The 24,272-nt window shown below is 44.8% G+C and overlaps 1 protein-coding gene and 1 long non-coding RNA gene across 6 annotated transcripts in view; one reads left to right on the plus strand and one right to left on the minus strand.

The window, feature by feature from the left end:
* Positions 1-8,914: 8,914 nt before the first annotated feature.
* The window catches only part of HTR4 (5-hydroxytryptamine receptor 4), a 178,608-nt gene continuing 163,250 nt past the window's right edge, over positions 8,915-24,272 (plus strand). Inside the window, exon 1 of one of the 5 annotated variants that reach the window (XM_027607103.2) lies at positions 8,915-9,002. The gene's annotated coding sequence lies outside the window, so the exon portion shown is untranslated. Of the gene's footprint in view, positions 9,003-13,766; positions 13,905-14,014; positions 14,258-14,453; positions 14,520-24,272 lie in introns of those variants that run through there. The other 4 variants (XM_027607106.2, XM_027607104.2, XM_027607105.2 and 1 more) reach the window with 4 other exon arrangements.
* Positions 11,554-22,581, minus strand: LOC113929879. The gene is made up of 4 exons (XR_003522353.1): positions 22,159-22,581; positions 20,502-20,649; positions 20,017-20,197; positions 11,554-11,760 (listed from the first exon to the last, which is right to left on the minus strand). It is a non-coding gene; the product is annotated as an uncharacterized LOC113929879 (long non-coding RNA).

Raw genomic sequence — 24,272 nt, forward strand, 5'->3', positions numbered from 1 at the left:
GCACAAGCAGGGGGAGCGGCAGGCAGAAAGAGAGGGAGCCAAAGGTTCCCCGCGGAGCAGGGAGCTGGATGCAGGGCTTGATCTCAGGACCCTGAGATCACGACCCGAGCAGAAGGCAGATGCTTAACCGACTGAGCCACCCAGGTGCCCCGCAAATTAAGTTTAAACCTAAACTCACTGTTATTCTAGAACTATGTTCAATATGGCGGTCAACAGCCACATCGAGTATATGAGACGCAGCTAGTTTGAACTAAGATGTCCTGTGAGTATAACACTTCAGCTTCAAAGACTGAGTACAAGAGGGCAAAATAGCTCATTGATGATTTATATATTAATTCACAATGAGATGATAATATTTTGTAGGCAATAATTAAATAAAACACATAATTAAAATGAATTTCACCTGTTTTTAATTTTAAAACATGGCTACTAGAAAATTTAAAATTAGGTATGTGACTTGGATATTTCTATCGGACAGTGCTGTGCTAGCAGATCAAGCCTGGGAGGGGTGGAACTGTCTAACCCCATTGCTTTTTTTTTTTTTTTTGAGTGAAGGGTGATGATAATAATAGCTCATTATTGCGTCAGTTTTGCACACCTGCTATGTGGCCTGGCACATGTATTATCTCCCAGTCTTTACTGCAATCCTATGTGGTAGGTACCATGGTTATGCTGAAGTCTATGGAGAGGAAGTAGCTTGTCCAGTGTCATATAGCTTATGACTTGGATGCTCTGCATAGCTTTAATTCCTGTGAGTGATAGAATATACAAGTGCTTCCCAAGTTATACAGACCATGTGTATATCTCCACGGCTCTCTCTTACTCAGTCCACCTTTCCCTGGTAGCCATTGTACTATGGACTTCTCCCCAACTATCTTTGCCCACAATATCTGGTCTCATTTTCTCTTTGAAAAGAACATATAACCAATTAAAAAAAAAAGTCATTCCTTTGGAGCAGGGACCTCTGCAATTACTGCACAATCTATTTTCTTTTCTTTTTTTTTAAAGATTTTATTTATTTATTTGAGAGAGAGAGAGAGAGAATGAGAGATAGAGAGCACAAGAGGGAAGAGGGTCAGAGGGAGAAGCAGACTCCCTGCCGAGCAGGGAGCCTGATGCGGGACTCGATCCCGGGACTCCAGGACCATGACCTGAGCCGAAGGCAGTCGCTTAACCAACTGAGCCACCCAGGCGCCCCGCACAATCTATTTTCTTAACTAACAAAGGTAAAGGGAAACAAAGGCAAAATGGGAAGCTCTGTGATGGAAGGTGAGATTCCATTGTGCTTACAGCCGCATCCTGTCATGGTAACAGACACACGCACACACAGGCACACACATTGCAAATCCTTCTTCCCAGAATCTGTTGATATATTTTTTTATCCATTGTGTCATTTGCAGATACCTTCTCCCATTATGCAGGTTGCCTTTTAGTTTTGTTGATTGTTTCCTTTGCTGTGCAGAAGCTTTTTATTTTGATGTAGTCCCAATAGTTTATTTTTGCTTTTGTTTCCCTTGCCTCAGGAGACCTATCTAGAAAGAATTTGCTATGGCCACTATCAAAGAAGTTAGTGCATGTGTTCTCTTCTAGGGTTTGTATGGTTTCAGGTCTCACATTTAGGTCTTTAATCCATTTTGAATTTATCTTTGTGTATGGGATAAGAAAGTGGTCCAGTTTCATTCTTTTGCATATTGTTGTCCAGTTTTCCCAACACCATTTGTTGAAGAGACTGTCTTTTTTCCATTAGATTTTCTTTCTTGCTTTTTCAAAGATTAGTTGACCATATAATTGTGAGCTTATTTCTGGATTTTCTATTCTGTTCTATTGATCCATCTATTTTTGTGCTGGTACCACACTGTTTTGATCACTACAGCTTTGTAATATAACTTGAAGTCCAGAATTGTGAGGCCTCCAGCTTTGCTTTTCTTTTTCAAGATTGCTTTGGCTATTTGGGGTCTTTTGTGGTTCCATAAACATTTTAGGATTGTTTGGGAATCTGTTGATATTTGCAGTGCAGTTACATCTTGAACTTGGTCTCCAAGTTAGTTTAAAGGAGAAAATAATGTATAGGCAAACATTATGGCATCAATTTCCTTATAAAGGACAACATGGGAAAGCATCATGTTGTCTCAGAACAAACCTGACTCAGCTGATTTCTTCTCCAGCTTAGAATGGATTGTTGGTTCTGTAGCTGAATGTCAGATGGTGCTGCTTGTTTGTATGTAGGCCACAGGTTATATGAAAAGCACATCATTTTAGACACTAGAACCACACACAGCAGAGTGAGATGCTCATTTCTGGAGACATCCATGAAAACTGAGAGCAAATGAGAGCAATGAAATTCACTCCTACCATCTCTTGTTACCTCTAGGACACAGTCATTTTATGGAATGGAGGGTAGAATTGCTGTTATGTATTTAAGTCATTGTTTTTCTATTTTTTTGACAAGCATATAAAATTGATTTTGTGCAAGTTAAGTAAACATGCATATTACCTTTCAGCCTCCCTGGTAAGTAATATTGGCCTCTTTTGGGTCTATCATGAATGAAGGTCCTCAAGGAGGAGATTTTTGTGATAAAGGATGCGAAGTATTTCTCTTTAGTGGGCTGGAAGAATTCATGAGTTCATTCACTATTTTAGCACAATGTCCTCGCTGTGCCAGATGCTGTCCCAGGTGCTGAGGAGTTAGAGATGAATTAAGAGCCCATCCTGCTCTTACCTGCTCAGAAATTTCAAAGGGTTTACGCTTAAAAAAAAAAAAAAAAGCCCAAGAGCATTGTGGGTATTGTTTCCAACCCGTCCGATAATAGTTTTTTATCTCATTGTCATCATTATCATCACCATTATCATTAGAAAAAGAAGGAGGCAGAGTCTAGGAGTGCAGGGAATGTTCGAAAAAGGTTCTAGCACCTGATGGGTCCTAGTGCAGAGGGCAGTGTGGCAGAGTGGAAAGATGTTTGAGCTTTGGAGAAGGTGTGACACAGATATTGTGAAGACCTGAGAGAAAAAAATTTAGACTGCAAATTGCAGCTCTTTGCCTTTTAAAGCATTTCTGTTTTAAACCGCGTTGAACAAATGCAGACAGGAGAACTCATCATTAACAATGAGCTAGTGTTGATCTTATACTGATTCCTGCTCTTTTGGTAATTTTGCTGTGTAACTTTCCAAAGTTTGAAAACATTGACCTTGTCCAATTATCTCATTTTTTTAGGCTATAAAATGAAGCATAGAGAAAGGTCATTGAATTTCCTGGTTATTCACTCAGCGGTTACCTTTTTTTAAAAAAATCTTTTGCTTCATTTCCCCCCTAAGATCATGATAGTTTTGCTTTGTTTTAAAAAGCTGATCGCTAACGCACTTCAAAGGTGCCTCTTTGCCTTTGTGCTCTTAATCTAGAGTTTATGATATTTCTTGGTGCCAACACGAGAGACTATCTACATCAACTTTGTACCTTCTTCGGTTTTCTCTCCGCCAGGTACTTTATGACCCAGACAGACTTTTGGATCAGAAAGATATCAGAAGCTATAAAACACACAAAGCCAGGCTTTGTTATCACACGAGTGTTCAGAAGGACACCAGCCCTGAGTGTGCGCCATCCTGTGCCCATCATATGCTCCTCTGTTCTCTGACTCTACTTCCCCAGTCCGTCTCTGGGTAGAGGATGGAGAAAGCCAGTGTCAAACCTGGCTGTCTGGGGCTAGCTGCCCATCCGCAGAGGTGAGTTACTGTGTCCCTGCGGGCACATCTGTTAAGGTGTGTCTCAGGTCACACCTGCCGCTCTGAGTCCTGAGAGTGCAGCTCTCGCAGGACTGTGAGGACAGCCCAGTTGGCCTTTGGAGCCAGGCTGCTGCATTTCCCATGGCTCCGAGCCCACTTGTGGTCACATCCCCTGCTCTAGTCTCCCTCAGCACAGCAGATGCCAGCTGGTGTTCCCAAAGAGCTATGGTATCAGTGCCCAGCACTCTTTTCAATTAAAAAATATTTTTAAAACGTTTGAAGGGAAGGATATTGCTTTTTTCTGATGATCAAGGAGGCACACTGCATGCAGAAAATTTGACCAACACTAAAAGGTATAACTCAGCGAAGCAAGTATGAACTATGATTCTGCTATCCAGAAACAACCACTGCTATTTTATGAAATTCTTCATAGTGTTTTAATCCTGTACCACAGTCACTTCTACAATTGCAATGCTATTAAACATGCTACTCAGCATTCCTTTTTTTCCCTCTTAATGATATTTTGTGAAGATTTTCTCATATTCTTTAATGGTCCATGAGACCGTGTTCGGATGTGTGTGTGTGTGTGTGTGTGTGTGTGTGTGTGTGTACATAATACACATAATGCTTTCTAGTCATTTCTTCCATAATTTAAAACTTCCCTTAGATAGAGAACCATCCAGAATTCCTGTATAACACCAATCCTCCATATATTTTGATGTTTTACTCCTTATTCTGGGCTTCTCCAGGCCTGACTGCATTGTCTTCATGTTTTATTTTTTACAACAAAGCTTAAAGAAGTGAAATAATGAAGTGCTTATAGGAAAAGCGATAGTCACCCCTCTATCTTTTTACCACCAAAGAATTGGTTGTCTCCAGAGAAGATAATCTTTTTTTCAAGTTCATCTATCAGGACTGTTTAAATTTGCCCATTACAGAAAAACCAGCTGTATCAGTTAGGAATGGGTTTACTATATATAATGGAAAATACAAATTAATAGTAACTCAGACACTTTATCATTTATTTTCTCAAGGAAAAGAAGCCTGAAGATAGGCAGTCAGTCTCTGCTATGTAAGTTCCACATAAGGAACCCAGGCTTTGCTAGTTTTCTGCTTCCTCTTGGCTTCTGTCTCCACGGTTCCAGAATGCCTGCTGCCGTTCCCCACTCCACAGGAAGGAGCAAGGAGCAAAAGAAATATGGCATGCCCCCGGCATATCAAGAAGCCTAAAGGAGTTTTCCTGAAAGTTCCCTATAGCACATCTTTTTAAATTGCATTGGCAGGAGCTCAGTTATGTGCTGGGAGGCTGGGAATGTAGTTATTTATTTGGAATCAGTGCACCATTGAATAAAATTAGGGTTTTGTCATTCATAGATGTAGATGAAGAATGTTGAGCAGGCCATCAAAAAATATACTGCTTTACATAACTGAATAGTTCAAGGGTTATCTATGGCTTCAGGTACAGTTTGATCCAGCAGATAATAACATCATCTGGACTTTCATTCCATTTCTCAGAGATTCTCAGTCATCCTTCTCATGCACAGTTTTACATCCAGACTGGGCCTCCCTGCAATGGCAGAGATGGCTGTAGCATTTCATGTGATTGTATCCTTATACCTCACTGTCCAGAGAGGGAGGGAGATGTACCTTTCTGAGACCTTTCAGAGGAGAGCAAAAATAGTTTCTTCCCAGACTCCTAGCAAAGTCTTTCTGTGTATCATTGGCCCAGAATGGGCCACTTGCTCATGCCTGGATCAATCATTATGAAAACAACACTTAAATCATTATGACATGATAAATATTGTCCCGGGAGACCCAAATGGTATGCTCGGTTACACTTCCTTTCCAGGCAGTCAAAGACACAAGTCTGTGTCACTCAAGGTCAAATCTCTGTTTTTAAACACCGTCAACACCTTTACCATTTCTGTAAGGTTAGAGGCTCTTATTTGAACTAATTTACCTCTTTTTGTTTCTTTGTGTACAGATACCTCTTCCACGCTCAGCCAGGCCAAATTAGACCATGTACTCCCAGCATCAACCATCTTACATCCAAGAGGTAGATCTGGAGCTCAGAAAAGAATTCTGGGCTGACATGCAAAACTGGGGACTTGTTAGCTTACAAATGATAATTAAAGCAGGCGTTGTGGATGAAAGAGTCTGGGGGCCTGTAGAGAGTGAAAGAAGAGGAAGGGCTCTGACATTTAAGTGTTAGCCAGAGAAGGAGCCTGGCAAAAGAGACTGAGCTTTCAAAGCTCAGCCTCAGAGAATCAGTGAGTTGGGGGAGTGGCCGAGGTGACGTTGAACGTCGCACCTGGAGCAGGGCTTCTTGCTTCAGCGTTCTTGGCAGATGGTATCCATCCTGTGCTTTGGTACCTCCAGTGCGAGACGGCCCTAAATGTGGAGACAGTCTTACACGCCGCTGAATTGTTTCTCTCAAACATCCTGGTCCCTGTTCTGCTCTCTCATGCTTGAGAAATCTGGCCTGCTTTATTGTTTCCCTCTGCACAATCGCTCTTAACATAGTAGGAGATAGTGAAGCACCCAATACATATAATGTCATCAACCGTTCATGTTGTTTATACCTTATTGTTAAGATTTTTATTTCATGGTTGCTCACAGCAAAGTCTTCAAAATCAGAGAGCCTGAATTCCAATCTTGGCTCTGGCACTTTTTAGCCATGTCATGTCCTATCAATACCAAGTTTCTGAACCTTTCTCAGCACAGTGATTAGCAAATAGTATGCGCTCCATAAATATTTGTTATGTAATAATAAAATAATGACAACAACAATAATAAATGCCATGAGCCCCATTTGCCATGTAGGTCCAATTAACTTGCCCAGTATATTGAAATTATCTCTGTCCAGCCCTATCTCCTCTAGCTCGCTCTGAGGGCTTTAAAAAGAGGGATCTATCTTCTTACTTTTCATGTCCCCGTGGTCAAGTACGGTGCCTGCCACATAGAAAACTAGTAAATCTTTTGCGGGACAGACATTTGTCAACCCCTTAGCCACCCAGATCGCCTTCTTTAAACATGAAATACTAGTTCAAATCATCCACTAGCCATCCTATTGTAAGTGCCCCTTATTCTCTGTAGGAAGCCCCAAAGGAATACCACCCATGCACCCGCAACCCAAACATGTCAGCCATACTCACTTGTCCCTGTCTGCTCTGACCACCTGCATCGCCCACAATGCTGCCGCCGCCCATCACAAGACCACCCACGCCTGTGCCGGGGGTGGCGCTCTGAATGACCTGCCTCTCCTGGGCCAGAACATGGCCTCCTCCCCAACTTTATTAGTTGGGCCCTGAACACAGAGTCTTGACTTGAACTCAGCCTCTCACGAATCCTTCCTAAATGCCCTTCCAGTTTTTGCATCTGACTCATTTTGTCTACAGCTCAAACCAGTCCAAGGAGTCTGGTGGGGTGAGAGGCCATTCCAGATCTGCCCACTTACCTTCTTACGGCCGCTTCTGCCCTCTTTAGAGCTTCGTCTCTTAGTGACAGGACAACAGCTTCCAGGTTTCTGCATGGGACAAACTAGTATAGGACGGGGTTGGGGGGTGGAGATGGGCAGTGGGGAGGAGGACCAGACTTGTTCATATTAGCCAAAGCTAGTAGAACATGTCCCATTAAATATAATATTTAAAACTTACCCTAAGGGCGCCTAGGTGGCTCAGTCGGTTAAGCATCTGCCTTCGGCTCAGGTCATGATCCCAGGGGCCTGGGATCGAGCCCCGGCATCGGGCTCTTTGCTTAGCGGGGAGCCTGCTTCTCCCTCTCCCTCTGCCTGCCTCTCTCTGTCTCTCATGAATAATAAATAAAATCTTTGAAAAAAATAAATTTACCCTAAAATACCCTTATCTATGTTAAAACTCAGTTTTGCCATATCCTGAATGTGGCGGTGGTCATATAATTCTATAAATTTGCCCAAATTTACAGAACTCCACACCAAAACAAACAGACAAAAAAACCAGCAAATTTTACTACATGTAAATTTAGAAATGAAATTTGTAAAATTTCAGTCATGCCAGAATTTTGCCTGGCAGATCACACTCACGCTGTCTGTCTCACTGATCAGGCTGTTCTTGAAGACTTTATTTTCTAGTTTTCCTTCCTGATAGCCTAAATATTCATTTACTTGATTTTTGTTGATAATAAAACATGAATTCGTTAATGGCCTTTTCAAATGTAAATAGATTAAACCCAACAATATCAGGAAGACTAGAGGACAAAGAACAGCTAAACACAAAAAAGGGCCAGAGCCTCTTATCAGGACGCGATAACTCTGCTGGGTCACTCTTTATCGGGCCCCTATTCTGGGCTGCTTCAGGCAGTTGGCTTTTCAGTGTTCAAACAGCTGGTTCATAAAGACTTTGCCACATAGCAAGTTACTAAGAACACCCTATCTTGAATTTATGTGGTCTCCTATTCTCTTGCCTAATCCTGTTAATTCCCTTTGGACTAGACTGACTTCCGGGCACCTCTTTCCTAGTGAGAGGCTGCCTGAGGCTTTTCTCCTCCTTCTGCAGCTCCTCACCCACCATTTGATTGCTGGCATATGAAGTCAGTGCATTTGAACCACCTGTTGTTTCCCAATGCCTCCTGCACCTGAGTCTATTTCTCCTGAAGCCACATCCTCCCGTAGAAGTGAGTGATCATCCTTTCATCCACAGGGATGTGGGTTCCTTTGGCCCCCAGGGGCCCTTGATTCCGAGGCAACTCTCACCCCTTGGAAAGCATGGAAACTCTGAAAGCAAATCCAGTTGTTTGGGTCGTCCTTCCGTTTGTTCAGCTCTTACCAAGGGAGCGTCCGCTCTAAGTCAGGTTCTTTCTTTTTTTTTTTTTTAAAGATTTTATTTATTTATTTGACAGAGAGAGACAGTGAGAGCAGGAACACAAGCAGGGGGAGTGGGAGAGGGAGAAGCAGGCTTCCTGCTGAGCAGGGAGCCCGCTGTGGGACTCGATTCCCAGGACCCCGGGACCATGACCTGAGCTGAAGGCAGACGCCCAATGACTGAGCCACCCAGGCGCCCAGTCAGGTTCTTTCTCAAGTGCAGAGTCTTTTGCCTTGAGCAGCTTTTGTTTTACGGGAGAGTCAGAAAGTAAACAGGTAAAAAAAATACATCAATGAATAAGTTACAGAAGGAGATAAGGACCATAAGCTACATAAACAGCGCTAGGATAGAAAATCACAGATAGAGATAAGGGGTCAAGAGGAAAGCACTCTGTAAAAGAGATATTTGGGCTGAGCCGGAGGAGAAGGCTTGCAGGTCTACGAAACAGTAAGTTCAAGTCCCAGGCCAGAGAGGGCTGTCTGTGAGTAGAATCCTGAAGCTGAAGTGCCCTGTGGCGAGAGCACAGCGGGAGAGGAGAGGCTATGAGCTGGGTTGGGAGGCAGAGTCCCAGGGGACAGGGCCTGAGCCACAAGACCGCTCATCAGGTCTGAGCTGGGTTTGGGGAGTGGGAGATAATCATCCACTCTGGAATGTGGTACAAAATGAGAATGAACATGGTCCTCTCGGAGAGTTTTGACTCTTTGCAAACAACAAATTGCAGAGCTTTCTCCATTTCACAACTTCATTTAGAGGAAGTTTTGTTCAAAGTTGTTTCCCTGACACGGAATAGTTGTCTATAAGGTAAACCGAGGACTCCTATGAATGACCTGTGTGCCTGTGCATGCCACAGTGTCTTGTGCTAGGGTCTCACTTATTCTGGGCAGTCGGTTAAAATGAAGCCAACTGCCCTGGCTTGATTATAGGAAAGGTACTCACAGTCTGGTTTCTGTGCCTTTGCAGCTGTGTCCGAACTCTTTGTTCAATTGTTTAAATTTTTAGCAACAATTAAATGGATGGAAGGTATGCAGGCTTCGAGTTTGTGAGTGCAAAGGGGAGCACTGATTTATTTCAGCAATTTGGATTTGGAATTTAATTTTCATCCTCTCTGAACAAAGGTTTCTCTTCTACTCTCTCTCTCTCTCTCCTCTCTCTCTCTCACACACACACACACACACACACACACACAGCTTCATTCCATAACGAAGACACCCAAAGTGAAAGAAGCTTAAAACAAGCTTTGAGACTTTTAACATAACCCCCATAGTGTGGTGCTGATAAAGTATTCACTCCATGGCAGGGTGTTGGGCAGTAAGTACGTAAGAGGACATTTGTACCACACAAGCCAAGTGCAGACAACCAGAAGAGAAAAACAGTACATATTTGTTTCTGCAGACTGGAAGAAATTAGCCAAAGAAACCCTGAACATGTTTCAAGTTTGTAAATGTCATAATAGAATCAAGGGCTTCTTCATCTCCTCTGAGTGGTGTGTTGGGCCTGGTAGCTCCTCTGAACTATTCATACTGGGGGTTCCTGGCAGAGAAATCGGGCCTGGATGCTGGAACAGCCTGATACCTGGCACATTGCAGGGGCTTGCAGTGGCCATTTATTATTTTCATGCTGCCAGCTTCCCTTCTACCTTCCTAATGGCACCCCAAATTTACTGGGGAAATAAAATTTCCCCCATAGCATGGAGTCTTGATGGAGCGACCTGATGCTTTCCCTCCTTCATCTCTGATTCAGAATGGGTGAGAGAGGAGACACAAAGCTAGGTTCGGCCAATCTGGTGTATATTCCAGTGACTCTGACCTTAGGTAAGTGGCCCAAGGATGGAGACTGCTGGAGGCCGTTCCCTGTGTCAGGAGGGATGGCTCACCATCCTGATGGAGTTTCTCTGTGACAAAGTTGCTGCACTTTCTGCATTTTGGTTTTCTGGAGCTCTCTGGGTAACTGCTTCTCCAAGCCTGGTTCCTAGCATCTCGGGGATTATGTAAGTCTTTAAGCAGTATTCCAATAATTTCCCTTTTGCTTAAGTTAGCTAACGTCCTTCTCTGTTGCTTGATACCAAAGGCCTTAATTAAGATGATACAGTAAATGTTCCTGGAGTGAATGGATTAATGGAATGAAGACAGATCAGGCTGTATTTCAAGGCTTTTGTGACTTTTCTTTTATCGTAATCAGAGAATTGAAGCTCATCTGTAGATAGGTTTTCTTGGAACTTGGAAGAATACTGAAGTTTTATATAACTTCCCTTCTGGAGGCAAAGCTAGTTTTAAAAATTATTGAACCTAACTTCTAAATATACGCTTGTTGTATGGTTGTTAGAAAATACAGATAAGCATAATAAAGAATGTAAAAATATTCACACAAATCTTTCTATAGAATAAATATCAATTGACAAAAATCATGTTTAATACCTGAATGCTATCTCATGGTAGAGATAATATATTTAGCTAATCTCCTATTGTTAGGACCTGCTGCAGTGAATATCCTCTTAGGTAAATCTTTGTGTACGTAGACTCACTACCCTTGGGACACATTTAAAGAAGTAGAATTTTTGGGCCAAAGAGTTTGCATGTTTATAATGATTTTACTTGAAATAATAGCCCTTTTTAAATAGGGCTGATTTTTAAAAAAAAAGAATAGCCCTTTTATTGTGGGACTCTTTTTCAGCAAAAGCAAAACAAAAACAGAAACAAACAAATATAAAATAAAGAAAAGTCTACAGTTCAAGCCATGCACGAGTGTACCCTATTTAAAACCACATTGCACTAACTGAGGTGTTTCTATTGATCACCTCAACTAACCAGAGACAGATGGTGCAAGAAATATTTATTAATAGCCTGTCTGCTCAACACAATCAGACACTGCACTTGCTTTCTTCATCCAGCCGTTCAAAGCAGTCATCGAGTCCCTACCATGTGCCTGGCATGGTGCTAGGGGCTGGGACACAGAAAGGGAGGTAAGACCCAGTATCCACCTTGGAGGCACTCACCATCTAGTGTGCCATGCAGACCCACAAATAACTTGCGAACAGCACAGTGTGGTGGTAACTGCTACAGTAGAGAGATGAACACAGTGTTGTGGGAACAGAGAGTCAGGAGCAGTATCAACCTGGGCATTTGGAGTCCTGTCCTCAGTCTTGTTCCTTTCTCTCTCATTAGAAAGCACCATTTGAAATGGGATGTACCTGGAAAAATACGAAGTCCTGGAGATTCAAAGAAGGGAGAGATCAGGGTCAGTTCCATGGAACCCACGCACACCACAAAGTGTTAGGGCTGACAATGTCTGGAGGAGGACACTCTGGAGAGGACATCGTGCACCAGTACAGATGATGGAAGAGAAGGGAACAGTCAGACCCCTTAAAACCCAAGGTTTTGAGTAGAGCAAGGTGGCTGAAAGTAGGATTGCTGTTAATAGCAAGATAAGGCATTGACGTGTACCTTCATAAATAAAAGAGATGCATTGTGATTAGTTAGCGGTTGCTAATGCAACAAGTTACTTAGTGGATTAAAACAACACAAATTTATTGTCATCCTATACTTCTCCAGCTCAGAAGTCTGACACGAATCTCATTGCACTAAAATCAAGGTGTCTGCAGGGCTGCCTTTCTTTCTGGAGACTTTAAGGGAGCATCTGTTTCCTTGCCTTCCGCAGCATCTAGGGGCCATGTGCATTCCTTGTCTTGGGGTGCTTTCTTCCATCTTGAAGGCCAGTAACTGCTGGTCAAGTCCTTCTCAGTGCGTCACTCTGACCTCCTCTTGTGCCTCTCGCTTCTTCTTTTATGGACACTTTAAGGACCCACCTGTACAATCGGAGATAATCTCCCATCTCAAGTCCCTTAACTTAATCACATCTGCAAAGTCCCTTTTGCCCCGCGAGGTAACATATGCACAGGTTTTGGGGATTAGGACATGGTTATCTTTAGGAAGTAGCTTTCTGCCTTCCACGAGCATTAGCTTTTAGCGCTCAGGAGTGACACTACTGGCATCTGCCTGAGGAAAAGCATGCTGGTGGATATCAGGAAGGTGGATGGGCTGGAGGGCAGACACCAGGTAGAAGGCCCATTTTATGACTCCAGAAAAACATCTGACTCAGTCCAGTGGGACTAGGAAGGAAAGGACAGATGCCCGTGGCACCGTGGGGACAGACTCTCTGGGAACTGGAGAGTGGTGGAGTGGAGAGTGGGGAGAAAAGGAACAGAGAGAGGTACAGTTGTTCAAGATGACTCAGGCTGTACGCTCCCATGAGTGTGAGGATAATGGTGTCATTTATCAAGAGTATTTGGCTTAGGGCAGTGGCATAGTGATAAATTTAAGTTCAGATCTTATTATCATTAGAGAAATAACTTACGGCTTTTCCACTCTTCGATTGGGAATGGGGGACGTAAGAGAATAAAGATTCAAGACTTATCCATGCGAGGGAGAGAAGTGAGGGGTAGGAAGGTAAAGAAGAGATGTACAGACCGACATGGAAAAGGGGAGAAAGAAGAGAGAAAAAGTGTACGGGATTTAAGATGGGGAAGAAATGTAGACCGTGAGGAAGACAGACAGGGCCTGGCAAAAGAAGGGAGAAATGAGAGGCATATCAACAGAGAGATAAGCTGTGAAAGGGACCGGCTCAAGTTTCTGGCATGAATAGGTTGGTTAATTTAAATTCCCGGTTCACTCGGCTTGTGCTCACAATTGTAAGTTAAACTAACATAACATAATAAAATAAAATTTAAAAAAAAGAGAGAGTCTTGGAAGATTTATTTGCTTTCAGCGGTTAATTACTGTCACAGCTTCTCTGTTTTGTCAGGCTTCCAGGTAGCCTCAGTGGTCCTTGTGGGGGTGAATTGTGCCCCCGGGGAGGCCCCCTCACCTGTCTCCCCAAAGGCAGACCCTCTTTGCGCCTTCCCAGCATGGCTTGTTTAACCCTTCAGTTGTTTCGTCCCTGGGGTTTGAGGCCTTTGTCAGATATGTTGAGGAAAAATGTGTTGCATTCTATCTCAGTTCCTCACAGATAATGACAACGCACTAAGTGACACAGACAGGAACTCTGGTAAGTCTCAACACAGCTTGTGCGTTTCTGGTTCCCATTTTACAGATGGGAGCACAGAGGCTTGGCCCGGGTCTAATCGCGTGCTCAAGGTCACCAGTAGACGGCGCTGGGACAACAGGCTCCCCCAGATCAGGGAAGCCAAGAGAGGACTAACACATATGGGCACGATCCCTTACGAAGATTTCAGGCCAACGAAACGCTGCCTTTGGAAAACTTGGGAGCCCTCTCTCTCGGGGACTAGAGAGCTCACTCTGAACCCTGCTCTCAAACTAACCCGGCCCCGGGCAGAGTCAGAGGCATGAGAAGGAAGTAAGCTATACAGGGGTAGGATTTCCCCTGGCACGGGCACCACCAGCGCCTTCAGCTTTTATATTGCCTTCCCAGAGGGGAAACGGGCACTCAGTGAGGTTAACCAACTTGCCCAAGGTCACCCAGGAGCCGGCGCGGGCCCGGGGCAGCGCTCGGGCAGTGGGGGGACGCTTGCGGCCAGCCGCGAGGGGCGAGGTCCTGGCAGCCTCCTGGGCGCCCACTCCCGCTTGCGCCCCGCCGCCGTCGCCGTCGCCGTCGTTGCGCCCGGGGGGAAACCGCCGGGGCTGGGGGCGTGGAGCCCGCGCAGCCCGGCCCCGTCGGCCGGGGAGGAGGACGATGCGCGGTGCGCCCAGGTGAGCCGGGGCCGGGGTCCCAGCCGCCGCCGCCGCAGCCGCAGCCCCGCGCCCGCGCCGCGCGCCCGCCTGCCTGCTCGCCGGCCTCCTGGCGCGGGGGCTGGAGCCAGCACCCGAGGGGGCGGCGGGGAGGGCGCAGGCAGCGGCTGGGAGCGCGGCGGCAGCGGCGGCGGCGGCGGCGGCGGCAGAAGCTCGACTCCGCGGCTGGGGGTGGCCTCTCCACTGTGCCGGGCGCCTGGCTCCCCCTCGCCTCGGGCGGCGGGTAGGTGCGGCGGGCGAGCGGGGCCGGGGCCCTGGGAGCCCACGTGTGCGGGCGGGGGCGCGGCGGGGGCTGGGGGACTCGGGAGACCGCGCCTGGCCGTAGGGGGTGGGCGACGTGGCGGCCCCGGGTGCGGTGGGTGGCCGGTGGTGTGGTGCAGGACGCGTCGCCAGCGTGGGACCGCGGTGGGGTCGGGGCCGGCGCCCTGCGCTTGTGTGCTTGAGTACTTGTGAAACTGCCTGTTTGTCCACTGACTGTATGGGGTTGTGTGTGTGTCTGTGCGCGCGTGTGAGAGGGGTTGAGAGAGAGACATAACGTGGGTAGTGCATCCATAACCGTGTGTTTAACTGGATTCATGAGTGTGGACTGCTAAGCATGGTCCTGGGTGTGTGGCCGAGAGAGTGTAACTCCCTCTCACTGTGTGTGTCTGTATGTGACAAGACGTGAATGTTCTTAGTGTATACCTGGTTGCGCGTGCGAGTGTCCGTGAGTGTGTGGGCACGCTGTGCTGCATGAAGCTTTCACGGTCACTGCCAGTACTAGCTTCCTGCAGTTGTCGTTCACAGAATCCCAGTACCAATTTCAGGTGCATTTCCGCTCAGCGTCTGGCACTGTGCAGTTAGTTGCCTGTGGAAGAAGTGGCTGGGGAGACAGAGAGGTGGCGGCCAGCAGAGGTGGACGGGTCATGGCCACCAGCTTTTCTTCCTAGAGTGCAAGGTTAAGAGAAGATGTTGGCTTGATTTCCCAACTGGTCCATTAAAATGAACAAGAGAATGTTTCTTAGGTGGGTTTTGATGGAAGGCCACTGAGGCGAGCTTGCCCTTCTTGCCTAGATATTGTTGAGCCGGGCTCCCTGGGTTATACCTCTGTGGGTGACCCTGGGGGGCGGTGGGCCCCCCACTGTTTGCCCAGGTCCCTGTATGGAACTTGGGCATCTATGGTGAGGGAGGAGCCGCTGTGTGCTGCTGGTGAGCGCAGGTGGTGAAGGGAAAGGACACTGTGACGGATGCTGTACCCTAGAAAGAAGGAGAAAGTCAGGACGGGGGACGAGACTCCTTCAGTTCTGAGGAGCAACTTTCACCCAGGAAATGATGAGGTGGAGAAAATTAGTCAAAAAGTAGAGAGAGTGTTCAGCATTCTCAAGTCATTTTTTTTAAACCTATTTTTCCCATCCACTCTTACCCTAAACTCTCCTGTGTTTGCATCACTGCCCACATTTCCCGCCATGGGAAATTTCGTGAGCATATTTATTACCGCGCAGTTGAGCAGGTCGTCATTTAAGCTACAGGAAAACTGGATGCACGTCCTAGCTCTCCAGAGCTTCGGGGAGTGCTCGCTTCCTCGCCTGTTGAGCACACGAAGGGCCCGGAGGACGGTGGTGCTCTTGGTTCCTCTGAGTTATCTGGATTTTATTCCTAAATCTGGTCCTTCTAGGGGCTACAGTGGCCTCACAACCAACAAACAGATTATATTTCCTTCCACTCAACTTCTCCTGGGCCTCACTGACGCTCTTCATCCTCTCATACCCTTCCCCAGGTTCTCCAATGAAAGGACAGCACTTGAAACCCAGCGAATCGACCTGCTCCCCACCTCCTGACCCTTCCCCACCCTCTGTTATGGAACTGCCGCTAACCCCAAGTCACTCTGGCTGGGAACTGAAGTCACCTCATTATATCTCTTCTTCATGAGTGGTAGTCACAGCTAGATCCTTGGGCTGGGCTTGTCCGTTTTCCTTCAGTACTTCTTCAGTCTAATTTTGTTTTTTATTCCCACTGCCACCCCCTTATCAGGTGAACCCCGCATTTAGGGATTTCCGGAGGTAGGAACAGCTGAAGACTGTAATCACTGAAAAAAATGCCAAGCACAAGCACAGAGGAGACCCTTGATATTATTGCTGTCTGGCTAATAGGTTAAGTAAGTTCTTTGGAAGGATCTGGACCTTCTGAGGGTTGGTAGCATTCTGTGACCTAGATGGAGTCTCTTGGCCTTTCTAATTTTCAACTTCTTCACCTGTGAAATGTGATAGAAGATTTCAATTGGAATCTCGTTGCTAGATCAATTTCTAAGGTTTCTTCCAACTTTGCAAGTCTCTGATTGTCATTGGTGTTCTTTCAGTGAGAAACATTTCCCCTAATGACTTAACGGTTGTCTTCTAATACTTAACCATCTTTTAATAAAAAAAGTTCAGTGTGTCTTTAGGGAAAGGAACCAGGAAAAGGGGCAAAAGGTGGAAACAGATTATTAACTTAAACTTGTGGTTGAGTGTCAACTGCCCACATTAAGCCTTTGGCTTGAAGGAATCTTAGAGGTCACTTACTCTCACCTCCCATCAAGTGCCAGAATCTTCCATGCCATTGCCTTTTTGGAAGATTGAAAAAGTGTGTTAAGTCTTATCGAGATAACTTCACACAACGTTGTAATTCAGGGTTTCTCAAATCTTTGTACTATTGACATCTTGGCCTAGATAATTGTTTTTGTTGTGAGGGACTGTCCTATGCATCATTGGCTGGTTAGCAGCATCTCTGGCACCCATTAAATGCCTGTAACAACCACCAGTTGTGATGACCAAAATGTGTCCTTGGGGAACAAAATCCTTTCCCACCCCCAATCCCTGTTGAGAACCACTGTAGTAATTGAAACACAAGTCTTGTGGCCTAAGGGTACACAAATGCCTCCTGACAAAGTAATTTAATAAGTAGTTGAACTTGTGTGTTGCTAGCTGCTTTTCTACCCCCTTCCAACTTAACCACACTCACACATTTACCTTTATCCCTCCTGGTTTCTCACTGCCTTGTTGCTATGCCTGGGAATGCTCAAGATGTTGCCGAAGGCTGAGAAGCATTTTGGAGACATTATCATAATAATCCTAATAGCGCACATTAATCCAGCCCTTATTTTGTGCCAGGCACGGTTCTAAATGCTTTACGTGGATGATCTCATTTAATCTTCATTAAGAGTCCCGTGAGGGAGATAATTTTATTCCCCACCCCCCTTGGCAGAGATGAGGTGACTCAAACTTAGAGCGGTGGGATAACGTGTTCCGAGCTCTCTGTGCTGTAAAGTGGGTGGAGCTGGGTCTGTCTCCAGAGTCTGTTCTGAGCCCTCACACTAAACTCTCTTCCGTGAATGGGATCTTGATGTTACCCGGTGGAAATGAATTTAAACAGCTCCATTTCAGTTGTAGAACCGAGTTTGCTTCTAGGAAGGCTTGAAACTGAAGTTGGCCGTTGGGTTCATTTGAAATAATGTGATTTCTTCTCCCTTTGTCTTCTCCTCTCTCTTTGTCACTCAGGTTATTCAGAAATATCTCCAAGGTTAAACGGGAAGAGGGATGGTGTCAGGGTTGGGTACACTGGGGGCAGGGTGCCCAGGGGAAGGGAAGGATGGAAAAAAAGGAGCAAGCAATGGATGAGGCATTCCATTTTCCAGCAAGTCCTCACCGTCATGGAAACTTTAGATATCTCTTTAGTTACCAAAACTGAAATTGCCGTATTTTTATCAACTCCTTCCTTCTGTCGTCTTAGCCTGTTCTTTCATTCTTCCATGCTGCATGCTGTTTTCATGATGCTGAGGCGGTAGAAGGTGGTACACATTGGGACCAAGGGACATTAAGTCCAATGTAAATGGCTGTCAAGTAGGCTCATTGACAGGGTGGGAATGACGACCTTACCCATTACTATTAAGCTTGACGATCCAAGGCAAGCCCTAAGAAGGCTGACTGCTGCTTCTAAGACCTTGTATCAACGAAGCCGCAGGTTGGATAGCTGCCAGCGAATAAATCGTAGAGCCTTGGTTTTTTGCAAGCTTCATAGCTTAAGACAGCGGCTCTTAAGCTTTGGTGAGCTCCTGAATCATCTATAGGATGTGCTGAAACACAGATGGTTGGTCCCTATCTCCAGAGGTTCTGATCCAGCGCTTCTGGTTTGGGGTTTGAGAATTTGTATTTCTGACTACGATCCCAGGTGTTGCTGATACTATTGGTCGACGACCCACGGTCTCAGGACCACAGGATTAAGACTGAGGTAACTGAATAAAGCTTACAACCCATCCACCTGAAATGTTTTAATAAAAAAATATTTTGAAGGTAGCTAAGCATTTGGATTTATGAGAACCAACGGATAGAGCAAAGATTGAAAGAACAGTCACTGCTCAGTACTAGTTCACATCTCCCTTGGAGCCTCTAAGCTGTACCTCTCATTCTGAATTTCAGAAAAGCCTTTGCTTTTTCTGAGCTATGGTACTTCTAGGTTATATTAATTCTGATCTTAGATCTTTTCCTGCTCCCTACTCCTCACACCACCCCATGGCTACTTTAGTTGGAATGATAAAATCCCTCATTACTCACAGCATAATCCAAATGAAAAGTCCTTAAACATCTTATCTGCTGCCAGATACCTTCTGATCAGTCCCTCTGAGATTAAGAAAGGTTTCTTATCTGTCCATCCAGCTTTCGTGTCCTTGTAGTTGCTTTGCATTTTTTTCTCCATTCAAATCAACATTAGCCCAATGAAGAAACCCAACAGAAACTCAAGTCAACACATTTACAGGTAACTGATGAAATTTTTTAAAATCTTGATCAAAGTTTCTTTTCAAATCAGATTTCAAGCTCCATCAACCCCTTGCTTCTTCTCGACTCAGCTTCTGCCTCTTTTTGCACAACCACGCATCCCCACCTGGACAAGGGGGCTCCAAGTACCTGCTCAGAAAGATCTAGTGGTTCTGAAGCTCAGAAACTCATTATTTAAATAATATTTATTGAATATTTGCCAGGTGCTGTGGCATTGTATACACCTGGCCTTCTTTGATTTGTATATCAAAACCCTGGAAGAAGATGGGTTTCTCTCATTTACAGATGGAGAAACCAAGGCCTGGAAACTTGAAGAAAACTCTTATGTTAGTTAGGCTAATTGTATTAGTAAATATATATTTTCGTGGATCCATAATAAGAGTCAATCAATATTGGCTTGCTTCAGCAAAAATTGGAAATCACTGGAAGGATAATGAGGCTTTTCTCCTGTATTCAGGGAACTAGACCCCAGGAAGAATGAGAACCAGGACATCACCAGAGAACTCAGCTCCAGGAGTTCAAGGTCCTTTTTCCATTGTTCTGCCAGTAATGTGACACATTCCCAAGAGTGTGTCTCTCGGTTCTAACTCTCAGCAGAGAGAATCAGATTGGCCCAGTCATTTATGGCCAAGTGGTCGCAGCAGAAGCATCGTTGCCCCGGGGCTCACTGTTGGAGGGGTAGATATTCCCAGTACAAGTGGTCTGGTGGACACTGGAATGAATGTCTCCTGCGTCACACAACTAGTGTGGCAGAGACAAGATTTGATCTCAGGTTTAACTTTATATGTCCAGGGATTTTCTCCTACCAAAGGGATGTCTGATAGAGAAACACATTAATTTGGCATGTAATAAAGATGACCTGCTTTTATTTTCAAGTCCCCCCCATGTTCGGCATTCCCTGCATGGGGTCCTGCTGCTTCCGTTTGTGCATACCTTTTGGTTTCCGAGACGTCTGTGGCTGCATCCTGGCTCCTCTCTGTCCATCTGGTTTCTCTGCCGTGTGGCCTGGCTTCTCCTTCTGCTCATGGGTGTCGTGGCTCTAGCCCACCTAGCACCACTCCGACTCACAGGTCATCGAAGCTGAGGGGATCCATCATATTGTCTTCTCTTTTATCTGTACAGCAATATCGATAATATAGGCCAAGCACTTATTGTGAACACTGCCGGAAAGCTCTGAGAAGCATTTCTAACTCTTCTAACAAACTTGTCTTTTTTATTTCCCAACATTTTAGTGTTAAAAAAAAAAACAAACATTTAAGAGAAAAGTTGAAAAGAATTGTATGGTGAACTCTCATATACTCACCACATAGGTTCCACAGTTAACATTTTACTAACTTGCTTTGTCATATTTCTATCTACCCACCCGTCTATCCGTTTGTCTGTCCATTATTTGGATGATTTCAAAGTAAGTTTCTTACTCTCATTTTTATAATCAGGAAACTGAGACCAAAACAGTTGACAGGACTTGCCCCAGGTCACCACCTCTTGTGGAGGCATGGAGCTGAGATTTAGCACTGGCAGTCTAACTCCCAACCCTTTCTTGAGCATCAGGCAGCATCGTGTCTCCTAGAAGGGGAGAGAGAAAGACTCACTCAAGGTCAGTTAGTGGTAGGGCAATGACCAGCACCCAGTTCATCTGATTCTCAAGCTCCTGAAATTTCCATTACGCTGACCTAAAATAAATAATCTACTTTATGAATCAAGGTAGTGATTTCCTTGCTCTGCAAAGACCTGCAGGCTTGATACTTTACAAACTAACCCGGATCTCTGGAAAATCTAATTTTTGACATGGATGATTTTACAAAACTAATACACTGTCAACATCTTTTTTTTTTTTTAAAGATTTTATCTATTCACTCATGAGAGAGAGAGAGAGAGAGAGAGAGAGAGGCAGAGGGAGAAGCAGGCTCCCAAGGAGCAGGGAGCCCGATGCGGGACTCAATCCCAGGACGCCGGGACCACGACCCGAGCCGAAGGCAGACGCCCAACCATCTGAGCCACCCAGGCGCCCCACTGTCAACATCTTAGAATAATTTATGGCAATGACAGGCTGGAGAATTATCATTTTAGATAACTTTTCACCTTGTTCAGAGGACTTTTATATATGTCATCTTATCTGAACTTTAGGAGTAGTAGCAGATCTACAAGACAGGTGGGCTGGATATCTTAATCATACTGAATAGCTGGAAACCTGGGGATTGTAGAAACAAGATGAGGAACACAGAGTCACATGGTACTAAGAACAAAGTGGGGCCTTGGTGAAAACAGCCTCTTTCAAGTGCCAGCAGACACTGTAGGTTTTGAGGAGCTACACAAATACTTAGTTAATAAAATTGAGCTTGCAAAGTTGAGATGGGGGCTATTGAAATCCTTTATGGGTTAGCTTAGTGATTTAAGGTCTGTATTCCAAAGCCACTGCCTGGTGTGGCCTCGGACAATGTCTCCTTTCTATGCCTCAGTTTCTTCATCTGTGAAATGGGTGTAATTGCAGTACTCCTTCAGAGTGTGGTGTGAAGATGCAATGAGGTAACACATGTGAAGGGATTGGTACTTAGTATGTGCTCAACAAATACCAGTCATAGAAATCTGCCATTGCTTCTCTCCTGCTTGCTCAGCAGGATTCTTGTCTTCTTCGTTAAATGAGCCCCTCTAAAATCAATGGGTCTAGAGAAATCTTTTTCCTGGGGGGTGTATTTAGGAACTGTTGGAGGGAGAGTGTGCTCAGCAGCTTTTTGGGAGGAGACTTCTTATTAGTCCAGGAAAGATGCAGATTCTGCTCAAGAATTTCCATCCAAGCTGTAAATAGCCCATGTCCTTTGAGATTGCACTAGGATGCTTAATTGGATATGATAATCAGCACATGATATCTGAAGTGGAGAGTTCTGTATAAATTGTTTTCTAACCCAGGAGGTTCAGAAGGAATAGAAAAGAGTGAGGACAGAAGAAGTAAATAGGCTGGCAGAGACCTTTCTCTTGGCATGCGTATCAAATACTATAATCCAGGTCTTTCTGCCAAGAGGGCATTTAAATAGATAGGGAAAGCTCTTAAAAGGGATTTCAGAAGGATACGCTCACCTGAGTGGATTGCACTCCATCCTTGCAGAGTTTTCCAAAGTGCTCTCCATAAACCATCTGCACCGGAATCGTTGGGACATTTGTTAAAATGCAGATGCCTGGACCTACTGACTCAAAGACGCTTTGAAGGAGGCACCCAAATCTGCAGTTTTACAAGTGACTCTAGGTATTCTAATGTTAGAGACCCATTGTTGTCAGCAGCGTAATTCTGCAAAAGTTCAAAACGCTAATTTTGAAGACTTTATTTAGGTGGAATGCAAATTTTAGCTTGATCTCCTCTCAATTCCAGGCCTCTGAGATGGGTGTGTATCAGATGCTTCAGGCTTTCTGAGACTCAGCTTTCAGGGGCCTAGCCTATAGAGAAGATGAATAATTTCTGTAACCACATCCCAAAGTAGAAGAGATCAGTCCCCAGGTGCATAGCTGCCTTCATAGAGAAGCAGAGTAGGAAACATCCAGCCTCCAGTGACTGGGGCACAGCCAAGCTGGAGACCACCTTGTCACAATAGCTGGCTAAAAATTATATTGTGAACTCACTGGGCACTTGCTCCATAAGTGTTCATTTTCATTTTTTTTTTTTTTTGCAACAACCTTGTGAGCTTGGTATTATGCTTATCCCTGTTATACAAATGGGGGCACTGAGGCTAAGAAAAGTAAGTGATTCTTCCAAGGGTGTATAACTGGTTATCAGCAGAACTAGGACAGTTACCAAGGCCATACTTCGAACTGGGCTGGCAAACTATCTGACTGGCTGCCTGTTTTTGTACGGCCTGGGAGCTGAGAAGGGTTTTTGCATTTTTTTTAACTGTTGAAAAAAAATCAAAAGAAGAATACTATTTTGTGACAAGGGAAAATTGTATGAAATTAAAATCTGGTGTCCATAAATACTTTTTATTGGAAAACAGCCGTGCACATTCATTCACGTATTGTCTGTGGCCGTTTTTGTGCTACAACAGAGTTAGGTGACAGAGTTAGGTAGTTGCGATAATGACCCTGTGCTCCAAAAAGCCTAAAATATTTGCTAAATGGCCCTCTACAGAAAAGAAAAAAAAAGGGGGGGATGCCAACCTCTGCTTTAAACCACTATGCCAGTGTCTCCCAAGCTTCAACCATTTGAATACTACCTTTGTGGTTCTCGCCACCTTCTCATGCCATCTGGAGCATTGTCTGCCTAGCACTTTTCTTAAGATCAATTAGTTTTCTTTAAATAAATTTATTTTACAAAGAAACAAAAATGTAAGTGGAAACCAGTGCCAACTGCAAGCAATAGAGGGTAGCTGTAGAAGCAAATGCAACACATATGAAACAGTTTATCGGATTTCAGCTGGATAGTTGGCACAGATACTGTCACTGTTTCTCTCATTTTCCTGCAGACCCCCTCACCCTTTCTGTGTACACTGTCCTGACTTCCAATAATAAACCTGCATCATCTTTGGAGGGCTGCCCTCCGTCTGCTATAATTGGCTGTGCTTACAAGCACAGTGGGCTGGAGGTCCCTGGGAAACCATGTCCCCCTGTGGAGGGCCCTTAACCGATAAATGATGGTTGTGGGAGTATTCATACCCCAGCGACCTCCCCACTTGTCCAGGATAATTCTGAGGCACGTTTCCACCATTTCCCAGAGCTTTTGTGTGAGATTAAGCTTCAGTGGCTTAAACACATCTCTCTTTGGCTGCCTTTCACCCCCATCCCTGTATCATTACTGCCCTGTCAGCCTACCTGCACCTGCCAAATGAACAATGTGCATTTATTTGATCCTCGCCTCAAGATCTGCTTCTCGGAGGACCTCAGTTAGATAATCGTGTTTCTAGCAAGACTGTGAGCTCGAGACCTGTTCTTTTCTTATTTTAAAAGAGAGATTACCAAATGTCAGGAAGGTTTCGAAGATGAACTAACACTTATTTGAGTTCTTTTCTTCAACGTAAATAACAGTGATTAAAATAGAAAATGAAAGGAGAACACATTTTTAACCATATGATCCAACAGTACTTAATGCTCTATCCACCTACTGCCTAATATCACGTGCTTTCTCCAGCGGCAAGAGAACCACACTTGGAAATTGATGTTTTACCTTAAAGAACGGTCCTCAGACCAGCAGCATCAGCAATTTTTCC

This window comes from Zalophus californianus, chromosome 5 (genome assembly GCF_009762305.2).
Source record: "Zalophus californianus isolate mZalCal1 chromosome 5, mZalCal1.pri.v2, whole genome shotgun sequence".
In the NCBI taxonomy this organism is placed as follows: Eukaryota; Metazoa; Chordata; class Mammalia; order Carnivora; family Otariidae; genus Zalophus; species Zalophus californianus.